We start from the raw sequence: 26295 nt of genomic DNA, 5'->3' as shown, positions 1-26295 counted from the left end.
GTCCTGTCATGGATATGCAGGAGGTACACAGTAGGATCTGACACCTCCCTGTATAGATCCATACACATCCCCTCCAAAGCATTTAGGAGACAGACTACACATGTATGGTCATGACACAGACTCCATAGGACAGGTTATCTACCCTGTGTATTGGTGTGCCATGGAACCTGTGTAGCTGCTACAGTTGTACGATATGTCTGTGTAGTGACATAGCAAGGGTGCCATTGCACCCAATGATAGGTGTGATGACTGCCACATTCAGTATAGCAGTGACAGTCTGGGATGTACATGCATACCTGTCATTATAGGTTGTACAAAAGTGAATGCATCCCCACATCTTACTGACCAGTGAGAGTCAAAGGCTACCTTACTCTCTGTGTCCATAACTCCATGTGTAATGGCTCAACTGTGTGCAGTGTGTGGACACTGCAATATTTTGCAGGGGTGGAGGATTTCCCACAGGATAGTATTGTGCAGTCATTAGCAGTTAGTCTTTGTCAGTGGCTCAGAATACAACTGACTGTCTTAGGCCATCCTGGATAACTATTGGTTCTGTGTGGGATTCTGTGATAGCTCCCAATATGCAATCACCTGCTAGTTTACTCAGTTGGAGATCACTGACAGTGGCTGTGACTGCAGAGAGGGAATAGGTAGATGGGGTAAGCCAATAATGGAGGATGGTGAGCTCCACTTGTGACTAGCATCATTTCAGTGTAGGTCACACAATGCTATCTTCCCAGACACTTGACTATCCACCATCTGACATAACAGTCTTTACATGAAGAACACAGTTGGTGGAGTGAGACATATGTCCGACATCCATTGCATAGTGTGAATGTCAATGGGCTCCGTCAGTTGCAGTCGGTAGGCATGATCTGGCCTTGAGCAAAAGTAACAGTGCTTGGTCCAGTGTCAGTAGGTATACACCAATGTTAGTGCTCATTCCATGCTAACTCTTATCATGGCATTTTAGGTGACATGACTCAGAGATCTGGGGATACCGCTTGGCACTACATGCTAGTTGTCCTCTGTGCAAGTAAGTGTTACAGTTACTTCCAGCATGTTGCAAGAAGAGAGTCATGCAAGGTGTCTGTACAGAGCCCAGACAAACATGTTAGGAAAGTGTAATATGTACACACTGTGTTGTTTAGTTGTTCTGCGGCTCACATGCCCAAATAATGGTCCAGGTCCTTACCTACAATGCCCTGCAACAGTGCCATGACATCCCCACTTGGGAATCAAAGTAGTGCATCATGTGTTTACCAATATTAGTGACCAGTACAGCCCCCCAAATGTGTGGTCCTCCCTGGTGGGATCTGGCTATAAATCAGTCTCCTTAGAACTACCTGCACATACCCCCCCTTGCAGAAAATACAGACATATATGTCAAGACAGCCATTTATTACCTCCTGTGGGATGGTTGACATAGCTTGACTGCACCTCCACCTTCAGATGGGACAGGCAAGTATGCAGAGCTCTACACCCATGCATTATGTCAGCAGCATTACAACTGCATGAACTGGCCTGTACATAACAGAAGGGACACAGGCGTATCATGGCTCAGCAAACCTGACTGGTGGACAACTGTCATTAGCAGGCTGTACAATAACAGGTGAACAGTGATGTGTGACAATTGGGGTGAGGGTGCCCCCCCCAACATGGAGGCACTACCTCCTCAGCTAAAAGAAGCACATGGTGTTGTTGTGATGTTGTGTAGACATTGTAAGTGACCAAAGTATCCAACCACACAAAGCAGAACCACAACGAACAGTGTAGTTACATGTGTGACCTCAAAGAACAGGCCCAAGTTGTTGCTGACCTCATATGTCTTGATGCCATATATGATGGATATGTACTCATACCAAACCTGTACACCCACACTGTTTGCATCAACTACACTCCCTTGTCACCACCACATGTGACATATGATACTCCTAAAACCCGTCCCATATCTTCCAAATTTACAGAGCAATTCATAACTGACTTCTCACTGGAAGATACACAGCATCTGTTGCACTTGTGAACATTCCAGGCTGCATCCCACATGTGATCTGACAAGGATTACTAACACCATTGGGACACCCTTGCAATCATACCAACACTACTGGCTGAACACCTGCTGAGTGGACAACGGCAACTGTTATACCCTTGCACAGAGGTGGTGAATCCACTGATCAACATAACTGTATACTTCTTTGTCTGACTATCCATATCTGTATGCTTGTAGGGGTTATCATCATGGAGCTGATTAGCACACATATATGCATTCTATACACAGTTGACTGTACACAGTTTGGATGTGTGACAGCGGGAGCATGACTGTTACACATGGTGGACATTTCCAAGGCAGTCACCATGAACCTAGGTGAGGGTATATCAGGACATACAACTCCCTAGACTGAGCCAAGCTATCTGACTATATCCACTACTCAGGCAACATTTACAAAGCACCCACTTAGGCATCCATGATGCTGTCATTGTAGGGGTCACTACATGGCCCATTGCTGGCACACAAAAGCAACATAGGGACATCTGTCTCCAATAGCTGACCTGTAAGCAGCAGTGCTCAGCAGGGTGCAGTCCTGGGTCCTCTACTGCTTGGAATCCACTCAACCACAATACATGCATCTACTGACTGAGTGTGGCTAACAATGTTGGCTGATGCCTGCACATTGTGAACACTCATACAGTCTCTCTGGTATGTCACTATCCTGCAAGAGGGTATTACGAACACATGCCTGTTGACATACTAATGGTCATAAACTCCATGCAAATATATATGTAGTATCATTTCCATCAGCTAGACCTATGTACCTGGTAAGTAGCACATCGGTCACGACATGTGATGATGTGCATATTCAGGGGTGAACAAACTGGGCACACAGACCTGGCAACACAGATTTACACCTAATGTGCCTCAGATCACCATATCTCTACAGTGGTATGGCAGGACTCATATGGCATAGTTTAGGCCACAGTCACCTGTGATATACTCATAACCTCCGAGTACTCTTCCCTCAGCATGCTAATATCTGGTGCAATGGCCATTTGGTGATGTATCTTTCCAAGCAATACTGACAATTGCACACAACAGTATGGTCCCTCACAAGAACACTTCACGTCTTCGGTATGTGTTCAATGGGGATTGTCTGCAATGAGTGTCATTGTCACCTATGGCATATAGACTACTCAGAGGTTATCTATGAATTGCATACAGGGCAATGTGTAACCCTGCTTGATTGCATATGCTACCTATCTGTAGGAGGCATAGTAGATGGATAACTCACTGTAAGGACATTAACCTCATATGTGACGTTAGTACTACATGCTTGTGGGAGAGATTTGTCTAGCAGACTTACACACACCCTTGAAACAGAACCCTGCCTAATGGCACACAGAGCACCTCAGTGTACCTCACCACATGCCATCTGTATGATTGGCTAGGCGACCATCATCTCAACACAGGGCATCTACCTGTGTCCCTCTTGGAGTGGGGAAATATGTGCCGATCCTGTAACTACGGGTATAAAGATGTCTATGATTGTGAGAGCTGTATGGCCATCATGCTAGTGAAGTTCAAACATCCTATGGTTCCATAACATGATGTAAAATGCTCTAACAGGCTCACACATAAACATGGCTACATTGAGGCTAGCACGACTTCCAATCACTGCATACAGGATAAGCCAAGGCACACACATAGTGCAACTTGGCTGTATGTACATGAGAACACTTACTTATGTAGTGGTAGACACTACAGATCACAGTACATGATGCCTGCAACACACCTAATGTCTGCTAGTAGTATCAGTTCAAGACATATTATGCCTGATGACATCAGCAGGCCTTGTTATGGGGTGGCATGGGGTGGCCACATCACACTCTACAAATAAAATACTGCAAAACTCTACCTATTTCAAAGTTACCAAGGTAATCATATTTATGCCACCTGGACATATACACGCACCAAGTAGCCTGCAGTAAGATTAGAATTTCTACCTGTCTAATCTTACACAATACAGATCACAGTATTTATCACATGCACCACAGCTTAAGTCTGATACTACACTATCAGCTGTTCATCAGGCCTTGTAGAAGAGGCAGTTTGGAGGCCAGCAGCAAGTTACGGGGCCAAAAAGTTCATAACCATTGCAAGTGGATAGCCCATGAGGGCATATCAGTTGTTTTGCAGAGGGGACACACACACACACACACACACACACACACACACACACACACACACACACACACACACACACACACACGTGCCATGTAGCCTGCAGTGAGATTAGAACTCCTACTTATCTAGGCTTACACACTATAGATTACAGTAATTAGCACACGGCCACAGGTTGAGTCTGTTTTATATGTGATTGCAGGCACAGTACTTGTGCATTACACAAACTAGGCTTGTGTTGAACCGCATTTGTGGCCTGCAGAGTGATATTGCTTTGTACTATCTACATCTAGTATCATAGCAGTAGGATAACTGTTATTATACTTGCTATGTGTGTACAGTTACTAGCATGGCCATATGTGGCTGCTTGCAGTTAGATAGGCAAACCTGTGGGCAGGAACAATGTGCCCTGTCCATGCTTGCATTGACAACATTATACATTATGTCACTTGCTCACCTGCGTCCCTCCTACTGGAGACAACCAGCAGCACAGGAGTCTGTAGGTAAGTGGATTATGTACTGTTGCACTCTAAGTGTGGATCCTTTGTGCAACCGTATGGCTGTGCAATAGTGCAGATTTACTCACCATTATTAGGGCATGTAGGAAAATACAGACATCCACAGACATATTTATGTAATTAACAAGGATGCTATATATATATATATTTATATATATATATATATATATATATATATATATATATATATATATATATATATATATATTGGTATATATATCTATTTGACACTACATAGTGATAGATATACTATGTATGTGACAGAGAGATAGTGACAGATGGATTTGTATATGTATATGTCTATATGTATAAACATGTCTATACTTAACAGGTCATTCTGTTGACGGGCCAACAGAATTGCGCTCATTTTAACTATCATTATGATGATGGGCCAACAGAATTGCGCTCATTTTAACTAAGTGTTTGGCATGCCCAGTGTGACTGTCAGTACTTATAAAGTGACTCCAGGCCAGACCTTCCTGTACTCCAGTCTGGGATTTTGCATGTTACATACCATACCTGTCAACTGTCCAGAGTTTCGTAGAATGTCCACAGTTTTGACTCATATGTTTGGTCTGTTCCTCATAACATTTGTGGTTTTATGGCAAATCACTTGGATGAACTGAGGATTGAAGTCACTAAATAATGACATACGTTTGAGTTTCTGACTTCAAATGCTTCAAAAAATGTCTGTTGAAACAAACCCTGTTATTCTAGTAACTTTTTAAGTTTATGAGAGCAGTATGTAAAATATGACCCTATTTGTAGGCCTTTGTCCCCCCATTTTATGAGGCTTTTCCCAGATTTCTTGCACTAAGAGGTTTAGAGGTATGTAACAGACATTGACATCTGTCCCATTTTTCTGCAGTACTGCACATCATTCTAACTGTCCACGGCATTCCCCAGCTGTCTGCTGCACTTAATATGTGACTGAGGTTGGTAATGTTACACCACACAAAGACTAACAGTCTGTGAAAACACAGACATAATAACACGTCACATGGAAATGATGTGAATACTTCTAGATTAGAACCATCAACACCATCACCCATATTAAGTTCCCTAATCCGCTGAGCCACACAGACTGCCAGACAGAGAGGAGTCATTTGCAATACGTTTAACTGCATAAATAAGTATGTTGTTATTTCTGCTTTATGTGGGACATACAATGTGAGTACTGTGTTAAAGCCTAGAAATTGCCTGGTCTTGTGATATACCATTGCTGACTTACTGTTAGAGTAGTCATATGGGAACACTGCCATGTTGGGGGTGGGGGACAACAGCATATGATCTGCTGAGATACACAGTAGTCCAAATATCATGTGACTCCACTGTTTAACATCTCCCCTGACTGATGTAGTGAATATTCCAACCATGAGGCCAAGTGATTATTAGGACACATACTATTGGACTGAGTATCTGTGGTTCCATGTGGATGTTACAGCTGTCCAAATAGCCCGCTATATTTCCTTGCATAAATGCAGCAGATCCATACATGCAATACCATATTATATTAATCCTGCCAAGCAGTGTACGAATACAGCAGGTGACAAAATTGTAGTTCAGGGCTGACTCTGTGTGATGCATGCAGTACACATCCAATACATGGATAAGTACAGGTTGTGTTTGTTGCCTGACATCAACAATTGTACTAAATGTATGTGAGTAGGAGTTAGGTGTCAGTCCCTAGAGCCCTAGGTTGTCAGTGAATGTGCTAGGCGCTGTCTCTTAGCCAATGCCAGGGTGTACTGGGCACACCTAATTCTGCCTATAGGGACATAATCAGGGGGTTCCTCCTCCAAGTCCTCCTGTGACTGTGGCTGTGGTGACCTATGTACTGCTGGGGGGCTGTGTATCCCTTCTGCTTGCTGATCCTGCTACAGCTGTTTCCACAGGATCATATTTTGTAGCATGGCACATACTGTGAATAACTGTGCACATTTTGCTGGAGTGTACTGCAGGGCTCCACCAGATATATCGTGGCACCTGAAGCGTGACTTCAGAAGCCCAAACACATGCTCTATGATGTTCTTGGTTTGTTTGTGTGCCTCATTATGGTGTTCTTCAGTTGGTGTGTGTGCATTTCTGATGGGTGTCATCATCCACAGTTCCAGTGCATAGCCAGCATCCCCCAGTAAATGGTCATGTGGGATGCCCCCCCTAGCAAACATCTGATACAACTTTGATGCCTGCCAGATATGGGAGTCATGATAACTGCCAGGGCTTCCAGCACTACATATTCATAATAATGCCCTAGGTATTGCACATGACCTGGCAGTTGATGGAGTGGTAACTCTTGTGGTTGATGTAGATTTGACCCTCCCCACTGGGTTGTGACTTGATGTGTACATGAGTGCAATCTATGGCACCCAGTAACTCGGGGTAGTGTGCTACACAGTAGTAGTGTTGCATATTGCTGACCCTCACCTCAGCGGTGAGGGGAGCATTGCATCTACGAACTGTGAGAACCCCATCATGTCCCCAGTTGGCCTTTGGAAGGTACCTGGAGCTAGTATCCTAAGGGCTGCACATACCTTTGTTTCCACTGGAATGGGTTCCCCTCTCTTGGCTTTGGGTCTGAGTTGAGGGCGGCAGAGCTCAGTGAGTTCTTGTAGTATGTCCCTGTCCACTCTGTAGTGTAGTAAGAATCAGATTGTAGGGTGTATGTATACTTTATAGTGCTCTGTTGTAGGTGCTGACTTTGTGATTGGCTACCTATGATGCATTGCACCTATCTAGTATATCATTAGTATAATTTAATGGCCCTAGTTTAAGTTAAACAGGGGGCAAAACTAATTAATATGTCATTGGCTTTTAGATACAATCAGCACTGCAGTGCATCACGCAAGAGCATCCCCCACAGGTAAACTAAGCTTAGTACTTAGTACTCACCCCCCCAGATTTCCACACTCAGCATAGCAACGCACCATGCAAACATGATTAAACATGATCCTCTTAGCTAAACAAAGTTTAGAAGTTGGTGCACACCCCCCCCCGAAAGGGCACAGTCAACACGGCGACACACCATACTCAAAGGTGCAGCTAAGCTAAAATAAGCTTAGAAGTTATTGGACACACCCTCCACTGATGTCAGCTACCTTCTCTGTAAACACCAACATAGTTCTCTGCCTAGACATGCAGACATGATTACCCCTTTATGCTATTCAGTAACTCCACCTCATTTGCATAGGGATCCGTGCTCACAGCCTGGAAACTACACACTTCAAAGTCCTACCGTATTATCAACAGCACCAATGCACCTTTGCAGATACTCCATGCAGGGTCCTGTAATACATTTCTGTCACATAATATTAATTTCATTTTTTTAAACAATTTTTTTAGAAAGCATCTTTGCGCACTGCAGCGTGCTGTGCAAACATGCCCAGATTATTAAAAAAAAATAATAATTTAACTTATTTCCTTTAATTTGTCAGACAGACGGAGGACAATTTCGCCCATATATTTATGTGGTATGCCATTTCTGTCCATCTATCTACATTTTTACAGCCCCTTTTGTCGGTCTACATTCCTGTACATGGAATTTTTCTGTGTATACTATGGACACTGACACGGGGTCTGCAGAGATGTCTATCTGCTTGCTGGATTGCTCTACCTGCCTCATTTGCATGAGATTCACCAGCTTATGAGAGGATTTACATGCCACGGAATGTCCAGTGTTGGCGTGTGCATGCGCGCTGCCCAGCAGTGTTTACTGAATCTAAAACCTGCTTACTTTCATGTAAGCAGCACAGCACAATGCCTACACAGTAACAAAAGACCATGTAGGCTTTAATAAATCCCCCCATAAGCTTTCATATCAGGAGAAATTTCTCTATGAGTGTATGTTTACTGAGATATGCTTAATTGCATAATTATCAGTATAAATAACACTACATATTGTTTAAGATACAGAGCAAATTTCAAAGAGTTCTTCATCTACATGTGAGGTTTCAGCTGCTGCCATGTAACAGTTTGTAAGTCACTTGTTTTAAGTATTAAGTACGCATGGAAATATTTATTTTCATAATTACTAACAAACAACTAGTAATATCTCAGGTGCAGTGTGATATAAAAGGACACGGACAATGAACTGTCCTGTCTCTCACCCCTCAATATTATTTAGGGCTCTCAGGTATGAAAATATGAACATAAATATGAAAATATGCGTAATGAGTGACAAACAGTGATTAGTTTCTGTGGGTGGCCTTGGTGGTGCAGCAGTTAGCATTGTCGCTTCACAACAAGAGGTTCTCCAGTTTGATCCTCGGCTGGGGTGCCTTCTGTGTGGAGTCTGTATGTCCTCCCTGTGGTTGCATGGGTTTCTTCCCTCATCCCAAAGACATTCATGTACCATCAGCAGGAAATGAATTTCCTTGATGTGCAGATTTTTAAAAAAGAAAATAGGTTCCACTCCAAGATCTACAGAAAAAATACTTTTTGCAATGCATATTTACATTATACCAGTCACCACCCTATTCACCAGAAAAGAAGTATTGTAAAGGGGCAGGCAGTGAGGATAGCAAGAATGACCACTATAAAAGAGGATGTGATACTGGAATTCCAGAATTTAAGGAAAATGTTTCTTGAGAGAGGCTACCCGGGTCACTTCATTGATCCAATACTACAGGAGGTTGGTGAAAAATGGGGTACGGTGTACAAACCATTACTGGGTAGCACTAATCAGAAACCAGTTGATATTTCTGATTTTGGTAATACTAGGGTTGGTACCAATTTTCAACAGGCATGTGTAGTTCAATTTAGTCCCTTTTATTCTCATGTTAAAACGACTTTGTTAAAGAATTTGAATATTTTCAGAACCAATCTGGAAATTATCAGGGTACTTGGTGACAAACCAATTTTTTCTACCAAAGTAGGTAGTAACATAAAATCTTTGGTTGAGGTTCCTAGAAACTCCATTGGGAAACAGAGAACCACATATGGTAGTAAGCCTTGTGGTAGATGTCATTATTGTTGCTATATAATGTTGGAAAGTGACATTATTATTAACAATCTCCACAAAAGTCACATTTATTTGAAAAATGGAAACTGTTGTTCCAGCAAGTTGATATATCTTGCTAAATGTACTTCTTGTTCCTCATTCTACGTCGGTAAGACGGAAAGGATGTTGAAGAACAGGATATACGAGCATTTATACGATATCAAATGTGGAAAAAATACTAATGCGTTATACAAACATAGTTGTCTGTGTAATAATTTTATTGGTTTTAAGTTTGGCATCTTGGATTTTGTCACAGTGGATGTGAGGGGGGGGGGGTGATTGGCAAAATAGGTTGCATAAGAAGGAGTTGATGTGGCAACTTCGACTAGCTGCTGACCAAGCCCCTGGCATCAATGAACATCTTTCAATTATGCCTGTTTTGAAAGAGAAGGCAGATCTAGTATAACACAACGGCCATCTGGTCATGAAGTAATTTTTAATATGGAGTAAAAAATAAAAAATATATTTTTTTACAACAATGTTAATATTTATTTTTTGTATTTTTGTATCATAATTTATACAGAAAAATATATATATATATTTTTCACATATATATTGTAATGGTAAACACGTTCAATGCTGGATCTATATGCATATTGGTTTCATTATTCATTATTCATGAGACTTGGCATGTTTGAAACATGATTTGGTAATTGCTAGACCAATGAATTCAAATTATTAGTTATTTAAGCCTGAAATTTTATATTCTAACTGTTCTGATGAAGTCATACTGTTTGATGAACGCGCTTAACTAATTGTGGATTAATAAATTTTATCTGTGGACTCGCAACGTTGTGCTACTATTCTTTATTGGTTACATTTCAGCACTTCTACACCAACTGGTTGGACATGCTGTAGGTGGATTGGACACTCTAAACTGGCCCTAGGTATGTGTGTGTGTGTGTGTGTGTGTGTGTGTCTTCCATGGAAGGTTGGGTGCCAGGCTGGCAACTTGACACTGTAAAATTTACTGCCAATCATGAGCAGACAGGTGATTCACTGTGGCGACCCCTAACTGGAAAAAGGAGAAGAAGAAGTGATTAATTTCTGTTCTGCAGGAAGCATCCTAGATTAAAAATATTGGTGTTGTTTTGTTAATAATGCCTTATACTTTCTAATAATGCTTATTATTTGCTGGTACGTCACTAAGTTAAAGAAGCCAGACCAAAAAAAAAAGGCTGGACGAGATGAGGAGCTATGAGGGTGAACTGCAGGTATACAAAAAAGGGTCTATAGGCTTGAATGAATTAAACACAGTGACGATGCTTTGACTTGCTGACTTCATAGCCTCTAGAAGCTACACAAGTTTTCATTTTCTTTTTTCACTGGATGTTCCTGATTTGTATTAACAGCAGGCTGCTTTATATAGCAAGGTTTCCAGTAGTAGTCAATCCTATAGTCTTTAAAAACTTGCCAGAGCTTCCCTTTAAACTCTTGCTGATGTCAGCCTTGTTATTTATCTGTGTCACAAAGCTGTCATTTCACAGAGATGGTAAAGTTTCCAGTATTCATTGTATTGTGTTTTCAGACTGTCCAAAAATTATGAATAAAAGAGCCACTTTACTGAACAAAAATGAGAGTACTTACCTATGTGTTTATGTACTTACCTATGTGTTTATGTAGCCCTGCAGCTTTCAGCCCTGCTCTTCACATAAGGATGTATCCAAAAATCCTTTGCAAAGTAATTTCACCACAGATGCTAATGCATATACTTTGCTGACCATAGAAAGACACTGTCCAGGTTTTAGAAACAAGTAGCACAGTGCGTTACACAAAGTAGTGACTAGAGCAGCAATGCACAAGGTGCAGCAGATTCAGAGACACAAGTGTTGTGATTGTTCTACCTGGAAAAATAGTGGTGTTGCCATCATAAGCAAATAGCCATATAATGAGAAGCAAATAAGTGACATTATGGAAATGAAAGCAAACATAAATGCAAATAAGGGCAAACAACATGTTAGGGTGATTCGGAAACCTATATAAATAGCTCAGTGAGAAGTTTCATGCAGTGAGTCTCTGCATAGTCTTTTCTAGGTAAACAGAGAGAAACACCACATTAAGATGCTAGGATTAGCTTCAACACTAACTGGATAGCATTTGTTCGGAGCTATGTTTAAAGCCGTTTTCCATGATTTTGCAGGTCTTCATGCTCCCTGTCACTGATGGATGTAACCTTACCTAACATACCATCATCCCCAAGGGAAGGGGTCCAAATGGAGAGATGATAAGTCAGCAAGCAAAAGACAGTAGTATTGCTGAAATTGAATTCATACCTTCACGTGGTCGACTCTGTTTTTTTACAAAATCTCACCAAGGTGTCACTGATATATAGACTGTATTTATATAGCATATATCATGGACAGAAGTAGGTTCAAAAATAAAAAAGATAGCTAGATGCACAAGACCCAGGATAAAAAAATGCCCAATCCTGGTAGGTGCACTGGTGTCAGGACTGGAAAAAATGACAGTCTAGAATCCACAAGGCATAGAAACATTCCCACAATGGGGCTAGGCCAGGCCCAGGGAGAGGATGCCCCCCCCCGTTAAAGAAGGAAGTAGCAATCCACAAACATCGCAAAAACTGATAGGCCAAAAATGAGCCATAAAGACGATAAAGTGGACTATTGAGTATAAGAAAGAAATTATATATTGTTACTATCATGCAAGAACTCCAGAATTTCTAGACATAAGATGTACAAAAAGATTATGAGATTAATTAGAGGAAAGAAAAATGCTTACACAAAAAAAAAAAAAAAACTGTCAAACTTCAACTAAAAATTTGTGTTCATTAATACAACGGATTTAGGAAAAACATTCCCCCGGATTTACTAATCTTCAGTGCAGGACTAGTCTAGTCCTGCATGGAAGTGGACACTTAAGAGCAGGACGGCAGTGCGCCATGCATATTAATGAAGGCGCGCTGCCCGACCTCCTAGGCATACATGGAGCGTGTACAAGTGCAGGGGGTGTGTCTGAGAGCAGAGCTCTCAGAATAAACATGCCCCTGCAAAGTAGAACAGCAAAAAGTGGAAATAAATGAGTGAGGCCGCTCATAGGTGTCCGCATATCCCCACCAAAAGTCCCCCATGTGTACAACAGCAACAGTACATATAAATGAACCAAAGAAAACACGTTATATTTATCTTAAATCCGAGTAAAGCTAACCATAGGTGAACGGGTGTGCCCATCGCTTAGCTACGGTTAAAGCATCTTAAAAGAATGAAGAGGATAACAAGGAAGATATATGCAAATAAAGCAGCACAGCAATAATGTAGTGGGCAGGACATCTGCCTAATGAGCAGACATTCCCGGTTCGAGTCCCACTGCAGCACATGCCATTCTCCATGTGAAATCTGTATATGACCATTTTTTTCTTATATATCTCCTGTATAACCTACTAAATAACATTTAAATGTGAACTGGACGACTGTATTAATAAGGCACTAGTAAGCAGGTTTAAGCACAAATAAGCAGTAGTAAGCATATATAAGCACTAGCAAGTGTGTTTGCGTGGGGGTAAACATTACCTACACAGATTAAGCAACATAGATGCTAGCTGAGTTTTAGAAAATGTAACTGGAGGTTAGCAGTGCTTAGCTCTATGAAAACACACACCCGCGTACAACTGATTGAATGTGCTGTAATCACTCTGTACCCAATGGCCCATGTTCTGCCCAGCAACAAAATAAACAGCTTCTGCAAGAAACGAACTCAGGACTTTGTACACTATAGTCACAGTAGTTAAACATTAAGCCATCATAGCAATACATATGCATGAGGTATCAGCAAACTAATCCTCACCACAGAAAAATCAAACCAAACATGTGAACTGAATCTATGTATAGTGTGATGTTGTATAACCTGCTACATAACATAAATATGTGAATTGGAGTACTGCAGTAAGCATAGATGTGAGTTGTTATTGTAATAAAGTGTAGAAGTCCCCAGGACCCAATACAGTGTATGCACACATGAATCATGGATACCAGACACATATAGAACCTGTAATGAATAATAAATCACTGCCAAAATGCAAATTAAATGCTAATTAACTATTAAGCAATGCTAACTGCTGCGCAGCTCAACTTAGTAAATGTAAACAATGTGTAGGGTAGCCAATTCAATCTGCCTAGTGGTATACCTCTTTAAGCAGTGCCAAATTTGGGTAAGCAGATGTGCCCATAGCTTAGCCTATTCAAAACCGTCCAATCACAGAAAAGTGCGGGAAATTGGCCGTTTTTAAACCCCACATTTGGGAATACTACCCATAACTGGTTGTAGCTTCCTACTGCAGGCAGAATAGCTGGAGTGGGTGAAGGCACTCGATTCAAAGTGCAGCTCTGGGGCATCCAGGAGTTAAAAATCATGGTATAGCTCCTGGTAAAACACCATGAGGAGAGACTATTGCAGGGCCATTACCAGGGCTCGCAGTATAAAACGGAGGCCTAGGACAGTCTCGCCCATGACCTCACCAGTGCCAAAGGTATTCCCCGGACTGGTGAGCAGGTCAGGCACCACCATGCTGACCTGATGCAGTGGAGGGGGTATGTACTGGAACAGTGGATCCAGGAATCTCATCAGATGCCTAATGCCCCAGTACTGAATAAGTACTCATTCTGCTAAGTAGGTAATAATAGCCTAGCTTGTGTATACTATGGATAAGTATGGCTAAATATTACTTTATTTCTCTGACAGCTGCAGATGAGCGGGCTGCGAATCAGCAAGCCCATGATGCTAGGTTGCAAATGCTGCATTGCAAGGCAGGTTAGTAATTATTCTGCATGTACTGTCATAACAAATGAATATAGAAGCCTGAGAAAGTGTTGTACCAGTAGAAATAAAGGTGCACTATTCTGTGAATAAAGGTATAACCCCTGGAGTGCTTCTGTTTACTCTTCTTTCATATGTTTTTGAACTGTTGCATACTATAAATAGTACTGTTGTATTAAGCATTGTTACCCACACTGTGGTATGCAGATAAAATGAGTATGAAGGTCTGTATTACAATGTTGGAAGTGCCAAAGTGCCAATAGGTCAGTCATATTGTACAAGTGAGGGAGACTTAGAAAACATTAGAAAGTGTCACCTCAATTCCCCAATAGCACAGTGTGTTGTGATGCTAACTGTAAGTTGTATGTCACTTACAGCAGGGGTTTGAATCTCGGGAGTGCTAGTAAGTTGTATGCATAATCATACCCCGCACCTGTACAGATTTTGTTACAATGTTCAGATAGAAAGCTATATGCATAATTACACCCAACAACAGTACAAGTTTTGCTAGAATGTTCAAATAGAAAGTTGTATGCATATTCATACCCCTCAACTGTTCCTGTCTGTCCAGCATGTCCAGATAAATGGCCCACATCACCAGCCTGGTAACCTGTTCTCCTGAAAAAGCAGTGTGATGATCCAAGAAATATAGGCAGCCATTAATGACATATAACTGATAGTCAGTTGTGTACATAATCAGAATGTATATGAAAACAAACCTGCCATTCCAGCAATGCACCCAAAGTGTATGAGAGCAATTTTCAACATATGTTGCATTAACACCTGCATCTTATCACACCTGTATGTAAGACACAGGTCACGTATATAATAATCTATAAACATACCATTGTACAATATAAGGCCATCGGATAGTGTAATAATACATGTAAGGGACAGATCACTGCAGTGACTATGAATGTAGTGAAAACTACAAGAATATACTAGTTGTTAATTGAACTCTCTCTCTCACCCCTACCATATAGGTTCATAGGTTCATACTAGGCTATCTGCCCGAGGGCATTTACAAGCCTAGCCCATAGTTTTGTGGCTTACGCCACCCCTTTAGTATGGGGAACTATACCCATTATTTTGCTGTGCCTCTGTTGAGCAGTGACACTGAGGTAATCCCTGGGGTATATCTGCGATCTCCCATCCATTGGTCAAGATTTCTCTTGAACAAGGCCAGCGAGGTGCTCTGCCTCACATATACCGGGATTTTATTCCACAGCATAGGGAGTCTTTGGGTGATGAATCTATCCCTCCAGCACGCCCTATTAATAGCCGTGTCAAGGTTTAAGTCTCCCGCCTTGTGGCTCTGACAGATCTAGATTTTTGAGGTGAAGCATATTCATCAAATCTGGGTTTGACATGGCCTTGTATGTTAGGCAAAGGTCACCTCTGAGCAAGCGTGCGACTGAATAGAGCTGGAGTTCTTTCAGTCGGGCAGCATAGGACAGATGTTTGAGACCCTTTATCCTTTTGGTGAGGAACTTTTGTGGCCTCTCCAGCTGCTGCAAGTGTCGGGTCAGATACATTCCGAATGGGGCATTGTACTCAATCATTAGTCTGATGAGTGATGAGTATAGGGAGACTATGACCTCCCTTGATCTAGATGAGAATCTCTTCATGATAAGGTGGGCAATGTAGAAGGTCTTCCTAACTACTTTAGCTACATGGGTGTCGAATGACAGACTACTATCAACCTGGGTCCCCAGGTCCCTGATAACTTCTTCTGTGCTCAGTGGATTGCCACCTATTTTGTAGCTAGGGGTAACCTTGTTTTCTCCGAAGGGTATGACTATGCATTTTTTGGCATTTAACTTTAGGCCATGGCTCTGGCACCAGTTATCCATTTCTGTGAGACCCTTCTGAAGGATATCTGTGTCAGATGTGTTTTCTACTATGGCGCCCAGTTTGCAGTCATCTGCAAACTTTGTCAGCCATAACCCTCCTGTGTTTGCTTGTACTTCGGAAAAGTAGATGCCAAACAAGAGTGGGCCCAGGACTGAGCCCTGTGGTACACCACTTGTGACAGGCTTTGAGTCTGACATGGCGCCAGCAACTCTGACCCTGTGGGTTCTGTCACTCAGCCAGTTTGCAACCCATCTTGTGATGTATGGGTTAACATTTAAGCTGATGAGTTTTTCAATGATACCCGAGTGGGGTATTGTATCAAGGCCTTCGCCAGATCGAGGTAGGCTGTATGGACTGCCTTTCCCTCATCAATGGCTTTGGTGACTGTTTGAAAAAGTCAACCAAGTTTAGAAGGCATGATCTGCCTTTGACAAAGCCAAACTGGGATGGATCCAAAGTCTGCAAATTCCCTATGTCTTTATTTATGAGGTCCATTATGATCCTCTCCATGGCTTTGCAGATAAGGCTTGTCAAGCTAATGGGCGGTAATTTCCAGGGTCGGGAGGCACCGCCTTTGTGAAGTGGGACCACAGTTGCAGTGCGCCACTCCTGGGTACGTATCCAGAGGTAAGACTATGATTAAACAGCTGTCCTAGCTGTGGGTTTAATTCCTCGTTGAGTTCGTGGAGCACACAGCCGGGGACACCATCAGGTCCCATGGATGCTGTGTTTTTGCTTTGGAGAGAGCAGTTCTCACTTGGGCGTTGGAGATGTTTGGGGGCTGCAATCGCTTGGTATAGATATCTCTCCTTTGGGGAGGGGAGAAGTTTGCACTGAACCTGTCAGCCAGTATGTTGGCAATGTCTGTAGGATCAGTAATCTTCACATCATTTTGAACTAGTTCTGAGCATATCTGGGAGTTTCCTCCCAGGTTTATAACATAGCTAAAGAAGGCCTTATGATTGTCTTTTGAGTCTTTAGCTATTTTTCTCTCAAAATTTGCTTTGGATGATTTTATGAGAGCTCTTAGTTTTTACTTATAGTGATCAAGGGTGTCTTACCTTTTAAGGATTTTGCTCTATCTTGTAGTAGCTTCCTCCTTTTGTTGTAGAGTTTGTTTATGGCTGGGGTCCACCAGACTGGACGCTTGCCTTTGGTACAAAGAGTCTTTGTTTTGCTTGGGATTGCCTTATCCATGCAGTCCTGCAGGTGCTGGTAGAAGGCATTTGTAAGTGATTCAGCGGCTTGAGTACTGTTTTCCATGCTCGGGGCCTTAAAGGAGACCACACTAGTCTTTAGAAGTGTGAAGTCGGCTTCGAGAAGTTCTTTACTGTGGTCTTTTTATTTCAGGTGGGGTGGGATGAGGACCTCCAGCGAGATTAGTTTGTGATCTGATCTCACCAGTGAGGGGTATACTTCCGGTGTTGAACATTGTGCTCCCATGTTCATGATGATGAGATCAAGTATGTTTTCTCCTCTTGTGGGGATGGTGACTAGTTGTTCCATGGCATTTGAGTTTATGAATTCCAGGAACTTTTGGGCTAGGGTGTTTGGGCTTGAGTAGTGTTCCCAGTCTATATTAGGGTAATTGAAGTCACCTAGTATGATGGTGTTTGGTGATACATTTATCCCCTCTAGTGTTTTCAGGAAGGCCATGTGAGGTTCCTGAGTTTGTGAGGGTGGCCTGTAACATGCTACAATTTGCAGAGCAGTCTTGCCTATGGTTAATTGCACCTGGATGGTCTCCAATGCATCATGCGTTGCCACCAGTCTTGAGGTGTGGGTGTCTTTGATGAATATGGATACCCCCCCTCCTTTCTTGGTATTGTCCGGATTTTGGGGCCGGAACGCATGATAAGAGGTAAAACCTGATAGTGCTGGGGTGCTCTCAGGAGCCTTGAACCAGGTTTCTGTCACTGCACAGACATCGATGTTCTCCATACTGAGAAGGGCCTCGAGTGCATGCATTTTGAGATTTAGACTTCTGGCATTGAGCAGCATTACCCTTAGTTTTTTTCCTTTTTTGTGTTCTAGGGTGGTAGGTTTAGAATTTGAGCCTTGCCTAAACCTTTGCCAATATCCGGAATCCCAGGGGTGACAGGTGCAAGCCGTCCCTTGCGAAGCAGCGTGGCTTGTCCAGCATGTCATCCCAGGCAGACAGACATTGGATCCCCTTTGAATGACACCAGAGTTTAAGCCAATTGTTAAAGCTGATCATCTTATCTCTGTATTGTGGCATCATTCTTGGTGAAGGTAGGATACTGCTCAAGGTCAGGGTCATACCTGCCTGGGCTACATAATCAGAGAGCTCCTCAATGTCTCTTTTCATGTAGTCCAAGGAGGTACGTCTCAGGTCGTTTACACCAGCGTGGACAATGACTGAGTCGTATTTGTACCTGCTGTTGAGAGACCTGAGTGCTTGCGTTATGTGGCGGATTCTAGCGCCCGACAGGCAGCTTACTGTGACCTTCTCCTTACTCAGTCTGGTGAGCGGGACATCAGTGTGTCTGACTATGGAGTCACCAATGACTAGTGTGTCTGGCATTGTGTTTGGCCTTAAGGGCTTTGACTGTTTGACACTCTGACTGTGAGGTCTATGTGTTGCAGGTGTTGTGTTCTGAGGTGGTGGTTGTTTGGGTGTCTGCTTTGGTGGCCTCTGCTGTTTTGGTAGATTTTTGATCAGAGCCGCCGAGTATGTCTTTGTGTGTTTATGTGTATGATTTGAGGTTGTGATGGTACTATGTGAGACTGGGTCTATAGTGTGTGTGGTAACCTTCTCCTCCTGACTGGTCTTGCCAGTCCTATGTTGAGAGAGCTCAGCCTCCAGTTTGGCCGTATAGTTGCATCTCTCGCATGTATTTGTGTTTTGTGGGAGGAGGAGAGGGTTGTCTGTGTACATGAGGCAATTGTAACATTGCCTCAATATTCCCAGGTTCACCAGCTGAGCAGGAGAGGACACTAGCAACTGATCCCTCGACATGCTAGAAGGACTAGACAAAAAATCTTTAAAAGAGATTCCGGGGGACGTGGGTGACCGAGAAATGGGGGTTTGCCTTTTTGGGGTGCAATAATATAATATGCAAAAATAATATAATATAATATGCAATAATAACCCAATGACACACCTCAATCGCTATGTGTACACCCCAAACTTATGTTGGGACATATGTCCTATTGGTTTATAAATATTCACATTTATTTCTATGCATGTGCCATTTTAAAATACCCCCATATTGGTGTCCTGTTGCCATCAATGAAACCTGCATGCTGTTGTAATGGCCACTGTTGTTCCAAATATGCATGTGTTCTGCTTGCTCTGCAACTGTTTCACATCTGGTGTGTTGGGTTAATGGGTATACCTATGCATGTTGTTATAACTAACCCTGAATGCTGTTGACTATTACTAACCCATATCTGTCTGTAAATTGCAACACCATAGCCCATATGGGAAGGCCGGTCTCAGCGGACCCACCTGTCCCACCTCAGCTGGCCATGGCACCGGGCACCAGCACGTCTTGAGCCCAGCCTGGGACCTCCTCCTCCTCCGTAGGCCCTGCACCACCTTCGGGTGGAACCACCGCAGGGGATGGGGCTCAGCCCCCCTGGGACTGGGGGCAGAGAGGAACCAGTCACCCATCGTCAGATCCGGGCTGTGGTGTGTAGGGAGATCAATAGGGCTTTGCGAGACCAGGTACGCCAGCTTAACTTGCAATTAGAGGGTGAGCCTGCCCCTCCTACACAGCCCCCAGCACAGCCACCTTTGGGGCCGTGAAGGTGCAGTGGTGAATGCCCATGAGTGGGGACCTCAGTCCCACTGTTTCCATTTGGGGGTTCATGGGCTTGCGACTTCCAAATACCCCTCCCCAACCAAGGTGTTTACCCCCACATGTGTCATATACTACCACTGTATGCATCTTGTTTGTCTTGTCTGTTAACCTACCCTGGCTACCCAACCTACTTCCCCAAATATACCTACTACCCCTCCCCAACATCCCACTCTCACCTGAAAAAAAAAAGGGCAATCTGTTCCCACAAAAAAAAAAAACCTCGCCCCATACATAGCAGTCCATTTCGCACATGTGTCCACTGGACACATGTAATCAGATCTAATCGGTATCACAGTGAATTTATGTTGTCCTCACCCCTCTCCCAGGGGTTTGAGTGTCCAAATCTACCCCCAAATTCAGTGTATATGCACAGCTGTTGTCGTAGAAAAATGGGCAGCTATGGACCTTCCCTACACCCTTTCTGCACATGCCTAGCTATTTTCCCTACTGTCTTTCCCTCTTTGTGCCCCTTTTTCACCACTTTCCTATCAACCCTTTTTTCTTTTCTTTTAAAGAAATGAGCGCAGGGCTAAGCGGCAGTACCCACTTTTAAGCAGCAGAAAGCGGGTTTAAGCCTGTTTGTGCAGGGGTAAGCACTGCCTACACAGGTTAAAGAATATTGCAGCTAACTGAGTGTAAGACACTGTAACCGGAAGTTGGCAGTGCTTACCTCCGCAAAAAATCCACACAAACTCACTTACAACTGCTTTGAAGTGCTTTAATTACTCAGTATCCAACCCCTGGTGTTCTGCACCACCAACAAAATAAGCAGCTCCTGCAAGGCTCAAACCAAGGACTATGCACACCATAGATGAAGGGATTTATCACTAAGCCATGACAGATGCAAATCAAGTCGACAATTTCAGAAACATATCATCCAGTCCAGTCATGCAACAGCACAGAGAATGTATACCTACAGCTAGATGGACATGTGTGTGGAAATATATAACTATCTAAACGGATACAACATATCTATAGATGTAGTCACACATATATATATATATATATATATATATATATATATATATATATATATATATATATAAAACTATCCACATATATATACATACATATACAAATATATGAACAGATATACATGCAAATGCTGACAACTGCACATATTTATGTCAGATTCCATACGTCCACATATACACAGCAAGTTACACATATGTACGCAGATAAATGTCCCCATAAGTATATACGGACATAGTTAGAAATATGTAAGCAAACATATACACCCACAGAGGTATATATGGCCAGACATCTGTAGATAGCAATGGTAGATTAACAGACACATACATCTACACATGTACCATGAATGGCCTTGACAGGCCCCAAACAATATACGTTACATACGAATTGGCATATCCCCCACCCAGACAAACACGTCCACCCTGAAAAACACTACCAAGCTCAATGTAATGTACACGTGTCAATGAAATAGGGATTTAAATTGGCCCTCGGTCATGTTCCACATGTTGACATCATATCCCCCTCTCCCCCCACCCACTAGGAGGCCTGAGCAGTACAAGTCCATCCAACCAAGGCCATCCACGACCCATACATTCATTACCCACAGTTCCGCTTCCCCCTACCCACTGCACACACGCAGCCACCATCTCAACCCTGGTTACCGGCCTATAGCTACCACACCACTACACATTGCCCCCCTCCACCCCCCCATCGGGATCCATCCCTTATGTTGTCTCGACCCAAGTATCCTAGGTCTGGCACACACTGTAGTCCATGCACATAGCCATGGGTACCTATGTAACTCTGGGTGTAGACGAAAGTTGTATACCCAATGTTCGGGCTGTCCCCCATGGGACGAATGATTACCTGGTACTAACAATAGATTTCATGTGTGACTCTGTGTACACTAACAGATTTAGTTGTCGGAATCGCAAAGCATACATGGTACACAAGGTTGGCTGTTATGCACACAAAACAGTACCCAGCAATAACAGGCAACAGACAGGATATGTAGCTAAATATGTAGAGGTATGTGCGTGTATATATACCCATAACTACATGGAGATATACCTCTCCCTCTCTGTAGTACAAATGTATACATACATAGACAGACATATATATAAATACCCACATATAGATATGCAGACACCCATACATCCACATGTCGTTTATATATATATATATATATATATATATATATATATATATATATATATACAGCAATATATATATATATATATATATATATATATATATATATATATATATATATATATATATATATAAATATATATGTATGTATGCATACATATACAGATATAGATATATGTGTGTAAATATACACAGATATATAGCTAGGATATGATATAGCAGTTAAGAATTACATATGTTCACAGGCCGTGCCAATGGGGGTGAGGGGCCCATTCAACAAACGTGTAACACGTAGCATCAACCCCCCCCCAGCTAGACAGGTGAAACATACAAACACACAATAAATGTAAACAAACCACAGCTTCCCAGACTGCAAGCAGGATACTACCAATGGAAGAGACCCACCAAGTCTAATCTTGAAACAAACCCAAGAATGTCCCTTGTGGGACAAGCCATAAATTTAATGGCTATTCAGCCTTCCAGCCATTACACAGATAACTTACGGCAGGGCACGCATGTTCCCAGACTACAAGGTTGGGGAAGTCTGATGACCCATGGGGCGAGACAACGTACGCGATGGGTCCCGAGAAGTGGAGAGTGGGCAGTGTGTTCAGACCCGACCTGCACCCAGAGTAAGGAAGAGTGCTGAAGAAGAGGTGTGGGGGGGACTATGAGTATGAAATTATGGGCCTAGGCATGCAGGTGTTGGTTGGAGCGGTTCTATGTGGACCGCCCCAGGGATGTAAGCTATAGTGTGCATTGAGCAGAGCCAATGCCTAATGACCAGCCATGCCTGGCACAAGTCCAACTGCAGCAAAGTCTCATTTACATGGCAAAGGACGGTATAACCAGATGTGTTTTTACAAACCCACTAAATGACACCAAAGAACACATGGTAATATCACCCTACTGTAGGCATGTAAGCTGAACTAATTGGCATCACAAGGTATTATTGCTGTCCCCCCCCCCCCTCATCCAGGAGTGTGAGTGTCCAAACCTACACCCAAATGCAGAGTATATACACAGCTGTCACTGTAGAAGAAATAGCCAGCTGTGGACCTTCCTGTCAGCCTTCCTGCACATCCCTGGACATGCGCCTTACTATCAGCCCCTCTGTGTGGTCCAATAACACCACTTACCTACCGACCCCTGTTTCATTACTAGTAATGTTCACAGTCACAAGTAGGTGACACCCTTCATACAACTATATTGGCAGAATCTGGAACCCCCAACCCAGGTGTATTACCGCAGCTGTCCCAGATGACACATGTAAATAACACATGAAAGGAAACCTCAAGCACACTTGGATCACTACCTGCTCACCACATGGCGAAGTCCACCCCCCCAACTAACACTCCATACCCCTACACCAACTACTGACACCAACACCTCCTGTCTTGCCTCACATACATATCCCAACATCCTGCAAATCTGCACTACTGCTCCCCCCACCAATCAGTTGTACAGCCTACTATACAGTTAAAATGTCCCCCCCTCCACCTACCCACCTGCACCTTGACTATTCACATCTACTCTACAACACAGGTATGGCATAACTAAACTTAACCCAAATACCTGTGTGTACCCTATCCAGAACTGCTAAACTGGAATCCCACTTCACCTTACACTGACCTTCGTTAACAGTCATACCTGACATGTACAACTGACTTAAGCATGTATAATACCGACATGTTCATGACGTAGTGTGGGGGTATGTGGCAGCAAGTGGGATTACCCCTGTTTGGGTGGTGGTAAGCAATACCCACACTGGTTAAGCAATGTGGAGGCCAACCCAGTGTAAGACAACATAACCAGTGGTCAGCAGGTCTGAGCCTCACGCACACCAGCTCATACCCACCTACACTTCCCCCGCAGTGCCTCAAATGCTCTGTAGCCAACAGCTCTCATCGTGGCCAGTAACAAATTAATCAGCACTCCCAAGCCCCCCCCCCATCACCTTGCACACTATAGTCCAAGTGAGTTACCACAAAGGCATGGCAGATATACAATCAGCTGCCATTATCACAAACATATCATCCAGCACAGTCAGTCAACAGTATAGAAAATGTATGTAAGTATGTAGATTAATACCAACAAACATGTGCACATTGCTCAATCACAGTATTCCGAGCAGTCTGAGTATCAATGAACAGTGCCTGTCCACACATACTGTGAGAACAGTAGTCTTGCATAATACTGAAGAGAGGAATGGAAAACAGGGCGCGCCATGGGGGCATGCTTCATCCACAGAACCGGAAGATGAGGCTGGTCTGGTGTGTGAACAAACTGCTGCTTCTCAAACCCCTGGCAGGATGCTACCAGTGGGAGAAACAGTGTAGACCAGCAAAGGTTATTTGTGGCACAACAACAGGTCCGTCCCTGGCTGGACGAACCAGACTTTGTGGGTCACAAAGATGTTTCCACCAGTATCGGAGCAGGATCAAGGGAAGGCTCAAAGGTACATGGACTAAACAGATGAAGAGCCTGCAGAAGGCTACGTCGAAACAGTAAAATGGAGAAGTACCGAGACGTGCAGAGAGGGAAATGTGTGGAGGTGTGGTATGGCAGGGTTAGCAACTGGAGAATGGATGGATGCTGTGTACGTGGAGCTCGGGGGCCAGAGAAAGGGAGCATGGGTATGACATTAAGGTAGAAATATGCAAATGAAGCAGAACTGCAATAGTGTAGTGGGCAGAGCATCCTCCTAACTCGCACGCATTCCTGGTTCGAGTCCCACTGCAGCACATTCTATTTTCCATGTGAAATCTGTATATCAGCATCGTTTTTTGTATAACCTACTAAATGACATTTATACTTGAATAAGAGTACTGCATTATGCATATACCTACTCACAATTCAAAGGACATGAGACGACACACAGGTATGTATACACAGACAACCTTTATTGGTGTATTTTGCAATAATGTATGCCATTACTTACAGCACATAGATTTGGACTTATTTAATCAGTGAGGAATGCAAAGCCCACCCAAAACAGTAGATGCAGACAGTGCGGATGTATAACATACTATGCTGTCCAGGCCAAGCCCATCAATTCGTACAACTGTAGACAAAGGATTTGCTGTCAAGATAAGTAACAATAAACAATAACAGATGTAGTTCAGCAGCCACCAGTTACACCCTGTAGTCAAGGCCTAGGGGGACATTTTTTACCTGTGGTAATGTCTATGTATCTGTCACACATATGGACCCTGACCAACAAATGTTGTGGGAGTCCACGATATGACTGGGATGATAGCAGGAATGCTAGCAGTAAATAATGATAGGCCATTACCGAACAACCCCTAACTATATCACAGCAGGACAAAGCCAGCCATGTATGTGGAGGACAAAGGCAGGAACACAGGGCCATACTCACAATATTGCTGTTACACACCCTGCAAATTGCTGGTGTTACAGGATTCGTTGCAACACACCCTTATGCAGGAATAACACATCAGGAACACGAATGGATGTAGCCATGTAGTGGTAGCACGCAACAGACAGATTGCCAGGGATATTTCTAGGACAAGACCTGTGTGGTGCACAGGCAAAAGCAAACAAACAATCCACTGGCCATCATGTGGATAGTCCCACTGTGGAGAGCTATGCAGACAGACTGCATTCCATCCTAAACTACTATGTACATGCAAACACTGCAAGACCAGCAATATACAATGCACATAACAACACTACTCACTCTGTCTGTAGGTCTGGAACCTCTTACGATTGTGTAGTTGGCCTGTGTCTGCAAGCCCTGCTGTAATAGGTACTGCAACCTGCTATCTTTAACACTGCTGCCCACATACAGAAAGGATGTCCTCCATACTGGAAAGGTGAAGGGACAATACCCACATGAGTCAACAATTTATAGTACTGGGTTGTCATGACTATGGTTAACTGAATCACTACACAGCAGGCTGCATGCAGTTAGCAACTGTTGCACACTGATTGGTTCAGAGCCCATCACCTGATCATGTGCATCACCTACAAAAGCCATGCTACAATCCATTCAAACCAACTCAA

This window comes from Protopterus annectens, chromosome 3.part0 (genome assembly GCF_019279795.1).
Source record: "Protopterus annectens isolate FY-2018-M chromosome 3.part0, PAN1.0, whole genome shotgun sequence".
Lineage (NCBI taxonomy): Eukaryota > Metazoa > Chordata > Ceratodontiformes > Protopteridae > Protopterus > Protopterus annectens.
Note: the sequence above shows the minus strand (reverse complement) of the source record.